The 12,874-nt window shown below is 35.2% G+C and overlaps 1 long non-coding RNA gene across 1 annotated transcript in view; it reads right to left on the bottom strand.

The window, feature by feature from the left end:
• Positions 1-12,874, bottom strand: part of LOC119527000 — a 62,131-nt gene that overhangs the window by 39,023 nt on the left and 10,234 nt on the right. Inside the window, exon 2 of the long non-coding RNA XR_005215301.1 lies at positions 3,706-3,788. This is a non-coding gene — a long non-coding RNA (uncharacterized LOC119527000). The remainder of the gene's footprint in view (positions 1-3,705; positions 3,789-12,874) is intronic.

Below are 12,874 nucleotides of genomic sequence, written 5' to 3'. Positions count from 1 at the left end.
AAGCAAGAAGAAAAAGTCATGGATCTGAGAGCATTACCCAAATTCAGGAGTGATGTGATGTAAAAGGAAATCTCAGGGTAATTTGAAAAGGAAGTAAGAGAGCACCAAAAAGTTCTTCAGGAAGAAAATGGTTCTCATTATGCAAACTGTATGAAATTCACCTGCTAGTTGTAACAAAAGTTTAAAGATTCATATCTCTTTTTTCAGTAACAATAAAGGTCAAATAGAAGATACAGGGAAAAGAAAAGTTGTGCAAGAATGGCATGTTTCAAATATGAAGAATAATTGTTTTATCTCTGATTGATTGGAAGAAAAGATAATCCTTTTGATACTGAACAGAGCACATACTGTAAGCCTCAAATTATGCTAGCATTTTTCCTACCTTTTAAATAATTTAATTCTCACAATAGTCTTAAGGTAGTCCTTATGCTCATATTATAACAAATGTACAGATAATGAAATAGACTCTCAAGACATTTAAATTCCTTGAACAAATTCTCACAGATAATAGTGAAAGAAGTAGGATTTAGGACCCAAAGGTAGAATGGCCAAACCGTGGAGTGGTAAGATTCTTCACACTAAATTTAAAGATAATTTTGATACTCATTTGCCAGGACATAGAAAGGATTCCTTATTTGAGGGGAAAGATCAATTAATTTATTCTCTCATATACTTATTCAACAAATATTTACCAAAAAAATATTATGGCCCAGGCAACACACCAGAATACAAAGAAAAAGAAAGTAGCTCAGCCTTCAGGAGGCAAACAGTTCAATCATATTAATTAAAAATTAAGATTTTTTGTTAACAAAGGATGGAATATTAATTGTTTGGATCCTTGAATGTGAATCCACATGGCTGAGATTATTAAAATTTTCGATACTACATTATAATGGTGCTCCCGGATTTTTCTCATTCCATATAACACTTGTGATGAGATACACCTGAAAAAAGCAATGGACCCATAGGACTGCAGAAATTCAGAAGGATATGAAGAGATAAATGACCTCATAGAATGGAAAAGGTAAAGATCTCCTTGTAAATAACAGATGCAGTTCTGATATTACAAAGGTAGAAGAAGTTGAAAACTACCATTCTTTGTGGTACTTGTAAATTCAGCCCATGTCCTACACAGGTTTTATTATGTAATCTTTGAAAAGAAATTAATTCTTGGTTCTGTAACAAACTATTGAGAAATTTAAACATTAATTCAACTGTATGACTCAACCTTGTCCAGTAATACCAGTCAGTGTGAAAAAGACATAGATTTCATTGTAGACACAATTCCCAGAAGTGACAGGTTTGAAAATAATAACTCTTTCAGTTAATCTATTCTTTGAATTGTGGGATTTAAGGGAGTTAACAAGCATGAACAGGAAAAACATGTAAGCCAGTAAAATATTAACCACTGTGTTAGACTGGGAATGACAATTTTAAGTGATGTTTTCTGCTTCATTAATCTTTTAAATTTTCTATCAACACTGGTCTAGTAACCAATTGAACACCTTGATCATATTCTGGAAATTCAGATTATAAATACTCAAGATATAATCTCTTGTTGCAATGGGCAACATGCATTCCTTTAAAAAGAGTAAACGTAATAGAGAAGAAAGTAAGTCCATTTAACAAATGTAGGATTTATGTTTTTAAATATTATACATAAACCATTTTATTTCAGTTGTTTTTCATTTACTATGATGTTTCTTTTCTCATGATTTAGTTGCCTTATGTAAATGACTATAATAAAAATAGAGTGATAAAGTTTTTTGAAAATTAGTGTACCAACATATCTATTACCCATTAATTTAGAGGATAATTTTGTATGAAACAACAGACTGTTTGTTTAACTAGAGTATATAACTATGATGGATAACTAAGGCTGCCACTGCAAAGAAAAATTTAGTATTTCCTGAAGGAAATATTTTCCATTGATTATAACATTTAAATCTACAGGTTAGATATATTATTATTCTAGTATTTTCTAACTGGCAATGGGGGGTCTGAGGCTTAGGAAACCCTTTACCTTGCCAAGGCCAAACAGCTAGTAAGGGACAGAACCAGAGCAAGATCCAAGGCAATCAGTTTCCCAAGTCTGCACTGCTAAACCCTGTGCAGTATTGCAATACCGAGATATGTCCTCACACTACACTAAGAGTGTGGACTGTGGTTAAGTGAGAATGGGACATAATGAAAGTGTCTGCATAAAATAATTGTGTTTTGTTAAATACACAAATACACATAACATACACAGAGACACACATATAAACACACATGGGAAAAGACTAAAAACTATAGACCAAATATTCATTATTAATATAACTGAATGGTGGGAGTATAGGTAACCTTTCTCATTTTGTTCTTTGTGCTGTTCTACATGCTTCCAACTTTCTATGATGAATATTCAGTTCTTCTTAATAAGAACTTTACAATCCAGCTCAAACAGCTTGAAATCATTTTCAATCTTTCCTTAGAATAGTAATATTGATAAACTTGAGATGCACTATCATGATGATATTAGTATATTATGATAGCAATAGTTAAAGGGAAAGTTTTTTCTTTGATCCCAAGAGTCTAAGTTAAATGATTTTTTTTGGAGATATGAGAGTTATTAAGATATATTCTGGTCTGAAAGCATGTTTCCCTGCCTGTGAGTTGTATACTTGCTCTATGGAATAAATAATATCAAACCACAACCTTTGATTAGATTTTAAATAAGTATTACTGAACCATATCTAGTTGTCTTGAGGTTGAGGTGAAGCATTTAGCACACTGAAAAAGAAAACATTTCATGAATATTAGCTAAGGATAGCTATACACATCTGAAAAGGAATATCCAAAAATATTGTGTTTATTCTTGGAAAGTGACATTATAGAGCATTTTTATTTTCTTCTTCATATTTTTTTCAATTCAGTAGAGGCTGTCTTAATGGACTTCTACTTAACCAATTTGCTTAGTCTTTTCTATTTCGTCTATAAAACATCCTGGCTCACATCCTAGGTGCTGTGCTAATTTCCTTGCACACTGCTACTGTCTTCATTTAAATTGGTGTTTCCAAATCAATTGTGTCTTTACCCGCTTATTCTAATCATAGCTGGTATTATTGCTATATAAATAAATTAATTTACACCTGAAGAGATGAAATACAATGAGGAAAAATTGTCATTTCAATGACAACAAAGTTGAATAATTTGGGAAAACTAGATAAAAATGAGTTGCTAAAAGATTTGCTGACAGATTTAGGCATGGGCAAGACATGTAAAGGGTTGGAGAAAAAAATTGAAACCTAGAAGGATTCTGCACTTAAAGTGTTTGAGAATATTGCTAAGCTCATTTTTTACTTTACAAAATGTCAGTGTCTTCTATGACCATGGGCATCTATTATAATGAAGATAATATATTTTAAAATATGTTAAATATGTAACCTAAAATATCTGGTATTATATAAACATACTTAGTTGTTTATATTCATCTACAAAAAATTTCAAAATATGTGTGTAATCAGTTCCTTTAGACCTATTTTTGAAGGTGGAATGCTCGTTTTAAAGCACTAATTTTGGATTAAATCACAAAAATGAATATTAACATAATATAACATGTAAATAAACAGTGAGCTGCAATGAAAATGGATATAGTATTATCATGATGTGATGAAATATAAACTCAATGAAAAGAACAAATTTAAGATTAACAAACATAAGACTTACTGATTCATGAGATATTAATCACGTCTCTGGCTTTCATAACTTTCATGTTTTGCCCACTTCCAAAAGCGTCATGAGTTCTACAACTTAATAAATATTGAAAAACAAGTTTTAATCCAGTTGTCATTATAAATATAAACATAACTTTGAGAAATCAAAAAATATCGTGAAAGGAGCTCTTGTGAACCTACATATCTAACAGCTTTTCCAAACTAGCATGTTCAATTTAAATGAATTCTGGCCATGTTGTTCTAAAAGATATATTTAGGCTAAAGGAGTTCAACATATTAGGACTAGCTTTAAGGAATATTAAGTGGAATTCAATATGATTTCAATCATATAAAAAAAAAGTTAAAACTTTCAAAAACATTTACATACAGCCATTATTGAAATAGTTTCCTCCATTAATGACATTTTTAAACCTAAAATGTTCATTAGGGATTGGATACACTATAGTTGCTTGTCAATTCAAATTCCAAACAGGAGAAGTTCAGAATTAATCTCTAGGTTTCCAATCATTATGTATTTGGAAAGTGCCTTTAACTGAAACAGTTATTGCACATACAAATGATTCCTGAAAGTTATTAGTTACATGTGATTCAATCTTTATCTTCTTTAAGCTGCATTTTCTTAAGAGAAAATTACTCCAGAGTTAATGTTATCTAAATCAACATCAAGAATAGATTAACATATGTGTTTTATCCACATCCCCTGACCCATTCTTTCTGAAAATAAACTTAAGAGTGAATATATGTACTCAGTATAATGGAAGGCAAAATCACAGATAAGTTAACTACATATAGAACTCCTGTTATGACTAGTGAGACGGGCATAAATACCTCTTGTATTTTCAAAAGGGAATGGGAAGATTAGAATGAGAAAAAAATAGATGAAAGGGTTTTGGGGGAAAATATGATGTCTAAGAATTGTTAAGAAAGGAATGATCAAAACAAAAGAGCAGGTCTGTGCAGATGCTGGAAGAAAGTACTACATGGGAAAGAGCTGCAGCCCATATGTTAGGCTGGGTTTACAACATAAATCTAAGGACTCTTCGTATAGAATATGTGTGCTCCGAGATGCCAAAGAGTGCATTAAGATATCTTGGCTCTAATTGGGGGCTCTGTAAATGCCAGCACATTTATCATGTTGTTTAGGCTCCACAATACTTAAAGCCACAGAAATGGATTTATGTCCTTTGGTTTTGTGTTTGGGGTCAAAGCTTCCCCAAAAGTGTTTCTCCCAAGTTTTGGGTTGTTCTCTATTTTTCACTCAGTCTTAATTCATATATGCAGCATTTTGTTCCCTCCTACAGAAATTAAATTAAACTAATGATTTATGAAATGTAATGTCAACAGGTTTATTGATAATCTTATCAATAAAGAACTATTTGAATAAAAGGGTAATATAAAATGAAATTTGGCTACAAGAAAGTATTAAAAATGAGCTTTCCTTTAAAGAAAATTCAATATTTTATTAGAAGCACAACAAAATTAATAAGTGAACGTATGCTGATGAGGGACAAATGGGAAAAAAAATATGTGCATTTGCCAATTTTATAGGACAGTCACAGCACATTACATGTTATGAGGGATCTGAACTAAAGACTTTATACACCACTCAGCGCCATTGCAGGACATTACTGTGGTGGTGATTGGTAAATAACTCTTCATGTTTATAAAACCTAAGTATCCTTTGGGTATTTAAGTCATTGCTGAGGTCATTAAAATGGAAACAATGCATGAAATATTATCTATTAACTCTCACTGAGTGGATGAAATGTAATCTTTCATCTACTTCCTGGGTTCCAGGCTGGTGTAGGAGTTCAATCAAGAAGAGCATGATTCCATCTGAAAATGAAAACTAAAAATAAATTGCATGGTTGACAACATGATTAGGTAAACAGCTACTGAAAACTCCTCTCCAGAGATCCAATGAAAAAAAAAAAAGGGCAATTCTGAATTGTTTGAAATTCTAGGGGAGGATAAAGACTGGAGAAGAACCCTGCAGGTGTCAAATTGAAGAAAGAGAAGAAATATCAGGTAGGAATATTCTGTCCGAGACCAGCTGGTCCTCTCCCCTTGCCCTCACTCGGGATCCATGTGGGAAAGGCACAGAATCAGCAGATGGGAACTCTTCCACCAGGAGCACAGATTTTAAAATCTCTCACAGCAGTGAGACATACCCCACTGTTTGAAGACCTGGGGGACAGCAGAGGACATTTCAAGGCCCAGGTCAGTGAGGCACAAAGAAACTGAGAAAACATGGACTGAGACTGCATTTCCAGCCCTGGGTCTGAAAACCCTCCCAACCCTTGAGGGGAGCAGCAGACAGCAGCTGTTCCCTCACCCTGGGGTCGGCTGGAGGGCTTGGTCAGCTGAGGGAGTACTCTGCCACAGGTGTAGCCCCACAGTGAGCCGGAATATGGCTGGCAAAGTGAGGGCATAGGACTCCCACAGTTTCAGCTCACCTGTGTAGATGCAGCCTGTGCTCGGAGGCAAAGCAGCCTCTGAGGATGTTTAAGTTACCAAACAGCGCCATCTGCTGGACAGTCCAGAAAGTGCATGGGAATAGAAACCCTTTTAAAAATAAGCTTCAGACCATTTATTAGGCCCACAGGAACTGGTATACATACCCTACACAGAAACCCGGCCCCATTTTGACTGAGAAATATGGACAACCCAACTGTCAAAGCAGGGCTCTAAAACAAACCCAGGTCATGCTGACTGATGGAAAACAGAACCACTGGAAGCCAGCAGATCTATATTACCACACACAGTGAACTTGCTGTGGTGCCTAGTGCCAACCTTCCACCCCTGTGGCAGGCCATGGTGGGTGCCTGATTTGGGGGGAAGACTGGGGGTGGAGTTTTCCAGTGAAGGAAACAAAGGAATATAGAGATGAAAGAAAACCAATAAGAAAGTCCAAGACAAAAGAGAGAATACAACCTCCAGAATAAATTAATGAGAAAATCAGACACCTAGACAGCAAAAAATCACAAGCCACACCAGAAAACATGAAGATATGGCCCAGTCAAAGGAACAAACTAACACCTCAACTGAGATTCAAGAGTTGAAACAACTAATTAAACATATTCAAACAAATCTTCTAAATCAAGTCAATTAGTTGAAAGAAAATGTGTCAAAAGAGATGAGGGATATAAAGACGACACTGGGTAACCATAAGTAAGAATTCATAAGCTTGAAAAAACAAATGCCAGTGCTTATGAGAATGAAAAACACTATGGAGACATACAATAGCAGACATGGAGAGGCAGAAGAAAGGATTATTGAACTAGAGGACAGGACATCTGAAATCCTACACACAAAAAGAACAGATAGGGAAAAGAATGGAAAAATATGAGCAGGGGCTCAGGGAACTGAATGACAACATGAAGGGCATGAATATACATGTTATAGGTGTCCCAGAAGGAGAAGAGAAGGGAAAAGGGACTGAAACAATAATAGAAGAAATAATCAATGAAAAATTCCCAACTCATATGAAAGACATAAAATTATGTGTCCAAGAAGCACACAACATAACCCAAACAGAATGGATGCAAATAGACCTACTCTGAGACAATAATCAGATTGTCAAATGTCAAAAGACAAAGAGAGAACTCTGAAAGGAGCAAGAGAAAAGCAATCCATCACATAAAAGGGAAGCTCAATAGGACTAAGTGCAAATTTCTCAGTAGAAACCATGGAGGTGAGAAGGAAGTGGTATGATATATTCGAGAAACTGAAAGAGAAAAACTGCCAAACAAGAATGCTATATCTGACAAAACTATCCTTTAAAAATGAGGGAGAGTTTAAAATATTTACAGATAAACAGACACTGAGAGAGTTCATAAACAGGAGATCTCCTCTACAAGAAATACTAAAGGGACTGCTACAGACAGATAGGAAAAGACAGCAAAGACAGGTTTGGAGAAGAGTGTAGAAATGAAGATACCAGGAGATTAAAAAAAAATGGATAAAGATTGGGCATTTGATACTGAAGGAGCACAGAATGTTCAACAGGATTGATTGTATAGCTCCAGAAATGGATAGCACAATAATTGGGTAATGGTAACACAGTATTGTAAGTACACTTAACAAAGAAGACTGTGAGTACAGTTGAAAGAGGAAGGTTAGGGACACGTAGGACACCAGAAGGAAAGATAGAAGATAAAGACTGGGATGGTATAACCTACTGAAACCTAGAGTGGTCAATGATTGTGATTAAATGTACAAATATAAGAATGTTTTTACATGAGGGAGAATAAATGAATGTCAACTTTGCAAGGTGTTAAAAATGGGATGGTATTGGGGAAAAAATACAGTCCATGCAAACTAGAGGCTATGGTCAATAGTAACATTGTAATATGCTCCCATTAACTGTAACAAAGGCAATATACAAAAGTTAAATGTCTATAACAGAGGGATTGAGGGAGGGGTAAGGGATTCTTGGTGTTGGTGGTGTTGTCTGACTTTTTTATTGTATTTTATTTTAATTTTATTTTTTCTTTTGTTGCTTTTTTAGTTGACATTTTTTCTACTTTTTTTTTTTTTTTTTTTTGCCTCTTCCTCTTTCTTTGTGAAAGACATGAAATGCCCTCATATACAGAGTGGTGGTGAATGCATAACTGTGTGATTATATGAGAAACCATTGGTTGTTTATATAGGATGGAATGTATGGTGTGTAAATAAAACTGTCTAAACAATAAACAGAGGGATACAAGTACTTGAGAAAATGTGGAGAAAGGGATGTACCTAATCCCCATTGATGGGGAAGTAGAATGGTGCAGCCCATCAGGCGGGCAGTGTGGTAGTTCCACAGGAAGCTAAGCATGGGGTTGCCATATGGTCCTGCAGCCCTGGTATTGGTTATATACTTAGAAGAACTGAAAAGAGGGACACAAATGGACATTTTCACAGTGGTGTTTATGGTGGCAGCATTCATAAATCACAGTGGATGGAGGTGGCCTATGGGTATATCAACTGATGAATAGAATGGTGAACTATGGTGTATATGTATTATGGAATATTGAGCTGCTACAAGAAGGAATGAAGTTGTGAGGTGAATGAACATTGAGGACAGTATGCTAAGTGAAATAAACCAGAAATGGAAAGAAAAACACTATAATGCCTCACTAATAGGGACTAACTATAATGTGCAAACTCTGAGAATTGGATCGGAGAGCATAGGTATCGGGAATGTTTATGGTAAAGGTTCCTAGATTGTAAGCTCTTACAGCAATTATATTTATTCCTGAGTTGTAAAGTCTATTACCAAATTCTGAGATACTGAGCTCTTTGTGAATAATCTGGTCAGTCCCTGGAACTTTGGGTATCTGTGTGACACCTGAGACTCAGAGCCAGAGTCTAGTAGCTATGAATGTCAGCATTACCCCATACAACAAATGTTAGAGTCTGAAAAAAGAGGTCATACTTCAATTAGGGATTTAAATGAAATGGACTTGGTTAGGACTAAGTGAATCAGACTAAAGGGTAAAGGATGGTACTGACAGTGTTTTAAAACTTCAACTTCTGTGTGAGACCAAAGGAAAAGATGTTTATTAGGTGCAAAATCTATTCTTTTTTATAACACACTATATAATTTAACTTTTATGGTCAGTTTATTCAAACAGCATAATTACATGGAACTTTGAATAGGGAGTGAAATCTTGTTGGATTGTACAGGTTAATGTGTAGCCCTGATACATCCCAGAGTAATTTGGGCAGAGAATAAAAATGTATTTGCAAAGCCCCCTTGAAGGACAGGGGGAAAATGTGAAATATTAAACTTTCCCATCTGGGGAATTAAGGATATTCTCCCAAGCATTGAGGACTATCAATTTCAGAGGCTGAGCCCTCGATCTTGGGACTTGCCCTTATGAAGTTTGCTACTGCAATGGAGAGGCTAGGCCTACTTAAAATTGTGCCTAAGAGTCACCCCAGAGAACCTCTTTGGTTGCTCAGATGTGGCCTCTCTCTCTAAGCCAAGTCTGCAGGTAAATCCATGGCCATTCCTCCCAACCCCCACCACCACCACCCCTGCCACCATGTGGGATATGACTCCCAGGGGTGTAGATTTCCCTGGCAATGTGGGACATGACTCATGGGAATGAGCTTGGCCCTGGCATCATGGGATTGAGAAGCCTTCTTGGAACAAAAGGGGGAAGAGAAATGAAACAAAATTAAGTTGCAGTGGTTGAGAGATTTCAAATAGTGTTGAGAGGTTATTCTGGAGGTTATTCTTATGCATTTTATAGATATCCCTTTTCAGTTTTTAGTGTATTGGAATAGCTAGAAGGAAATACCTGAAACTGTTGAACTGTAACCCAGTAGCCTTGATTCTTGAAGATGACTGTTTAACTATATAGTTTACACTGTGTGAGCATGTGATTGTGAAAACTATGTGGCTCACACTCCCTTTATCCAGTATATGGATAGATGAGTAGAAAACTGGGGACAAAACGTAAATGAACAATAGGAGGGATGGGGGAGATGGGATGTTTTGGGTGTTTTTTTTTACTTTAATTTTTATTCTTATTTTTGTGTGTGTGTGGTAATAAAAATGTTCAAAAATTGATTGTGGTGATGAATGCACAACTATATAATGGTTCTATGAACCACTGATTGTACACTGTAGATGCTTATATGGTTTGTGAATATATCTCAACAAAATTGAGTTTAAGAAAAGTAAATAGCAAAGGAAAATCCTCTTGATTATCCATGATTACTTTTATTCTTATGAAAGTAGCTTAAGTAGACATTGACTCACTTGTTAATTATCTTGAAAATTTCAAAGTAAATTTTCAAGCAAATTAAAATCTTTCTCAGGGCTTATTCTTCATCCAATAAAACAGATACTACCAGTTATTAAGGGAAAGCAAAATTATTAGGAATATTGGAGTTTATTTGTGAAATAAGACTACCATATGTGTGCAAAAATCAGATCAAAATCATCTAAGATCACTTAATATTTTAAAAAGTGACTAATGTGGTACAGTCTCTAAGAACTCTAGAAATGCAAAAAATGAAAAGAACTATGGTGAGATATGGACACATAATCACATCACCCATTTGCAGGTGGAAAGCTCAATCATTCAATGACTTGTGCAAATCAAATTCAATAATGAAGAAAGAGGAAAGTGAATGGTATTTATTTATGAGCCGACATGAACTCAATACTGTCGCAATTTTGTTTATGGGGGTCATGCATGCTTCTCCATCCTAAATTTTTCTTTGTTTCATAAGGAACATCATAGGCTGTTTTTACAGTACCTGGCAAAGGTAGTCACTCGATAATATTTGTGGAATTAAAAGATTTTTACCATTAAACAAAATACATTCATTGGGGCATGTTGCATGCAGACTTTCACTGTAGTAATCTGTTCATATTGAACTATCTTTCCAGAGAAAACATGGAAAACTCAATTTTGTCTCAATTAATCTGTCATAGTACTGGCCTTATCATACTGCAAATCCTCTCATGGGTGATAAATTCTTTCTCAAGCAGAAAGATAATCTGATCAACATTATTGAGAACATCTTCAATAGTGTGTTTCAATTCTAGGTTATCAGATAAAATGCAGGACACATAGTTAAATTTGAATTTCTGATAAACAAAGAATAAATTTTGTCTAAAAATGTCTCATATACTTGGGGTGCCACACAATAGCACATACCTAGATAGGACATACTTAGATAAAAAATTAGTTGTTATTTTTGTGAAATTCAAATTTACCTGTTTCCCAGTTAAACCAGTATTTTTATTTGCTAAATCTGCTAACCCTATTCAGTTCAGTATTCAGGCCATGTCCATAAACTTCCACTGAACTTGAGAGAACTGTCAAACCTTTAATGTCTTTCTATTCTGATGAAGCCAGTCCATCATGTGGAATGGTGTGACTTCTTCCATTCTTCTCACTCAACGTAATGATGTTTTAAATAACTGTTTTACAATATTAATGTAAAGTGAATGTTCTGTTTTGTTTTATTTTGTTCTCAGCAGCTTCTCCCTTATGTTGTCTGTCCTAAATTGAATTATGTAATCTGATTTAGACGTTTTTAATCTTAATCCACTTCTCTTTGAGTATGAACCTATCGTAAATGAGGCCTCTTGAAGATATTTACTTTTAGTTAGGGTGTGGCTCAACTGAAAGAGGGGGGGTCTTACTGTGGATTACTTGAGATTTTATAAAGAGAAAGCCATTGCGGGGAGCCAGAAACAGAAAGTGAGCAGAAATGGGAGGGCAGATGGAGAAAAGAGAGGACATTTCCATGTGATGGGTAAGCCAGAGAACTCCAAGGATTGCCTTGCAAGCCAGTGCCAGAATGCCATCCCTGGGCACAAGCACAGCTTCTAGCCGCCAAAAACAGTTAAACAATAAATTCCCTTTGTTACGCCAATCCATTGTGAGGTATTTGACATAGAAGCATGGCAAATTAAGACAGTTTTCTCTCTTTTGTTGTCAAATCATCTTGGTGTGTCTTAGAAATGGCAACTGGGCAATGTTTCACACTTCTTAGGGATTCATAAACCATATTTTTAATCTCAAGATCAGACTGAGAAGGAGAGGAAAAATGTGTGCAGACAGCATGAGTTAGAGAGAAGAGAGATGGGGTGGAGCACTGTCAAATAAACTTGTCATAGGAATATCCCAATACATACTCAGTACATAGTGATATTTTTCAAAACTTCAGAATGCCCTTGATTATAGCTAGCTAAGACCCAACTCAGTGCTGAACAGTTTTTCTGGCCCACTGCATCAGATTCTTTTGAAATACGTTGTACAGCCAAAAAATGATTATTCACATACTATCAGGGAGTTGTATTCCACATAACAGTGGGTAGTGGTCACTTTTACCTCCCAAATGGCAAGCATTGCTAATGCATTTCTGGAGGTTTTTTTTGCAGTGTAGACCTCTCTTGTTATGAAAGTATTTGTGCGTGTGTGTTGTTTTTATTCTTTCTATTCCAAATTATTTTTTTTTGAACTTCCTTAGCACATACTGTTCTTAATTCATGGCCTCTACTCTTTAAATATAATGCAAATGCTTGAAACAATACTTTGCATTTATTATGCATACTTATGATGATGCATTACTACAATTTTGACTTTGCCTATATTAGGCTGTGCTTTTTATTTCCCAAAAGAGAAGGTAGCAGGAAAAAAAGAAAAAAT

This window comes from Choloepus didactylus, chromosome 1 (genome assembly GCF_015220235.1).
Source record: "Choloepus didactylus isolate mChoDid1 chromosome 1, mChoDid1.pri, whole genome shotgun sequence".
NCBI lineage: Eukaryota > Metazoa > Chordata > Mammalia > Pilosa > Megalonychidae > Choloepus > Choloepus didactylus.
This window is presented reverse-complemented; position numbering and strand designations above follow the sequence as displayed.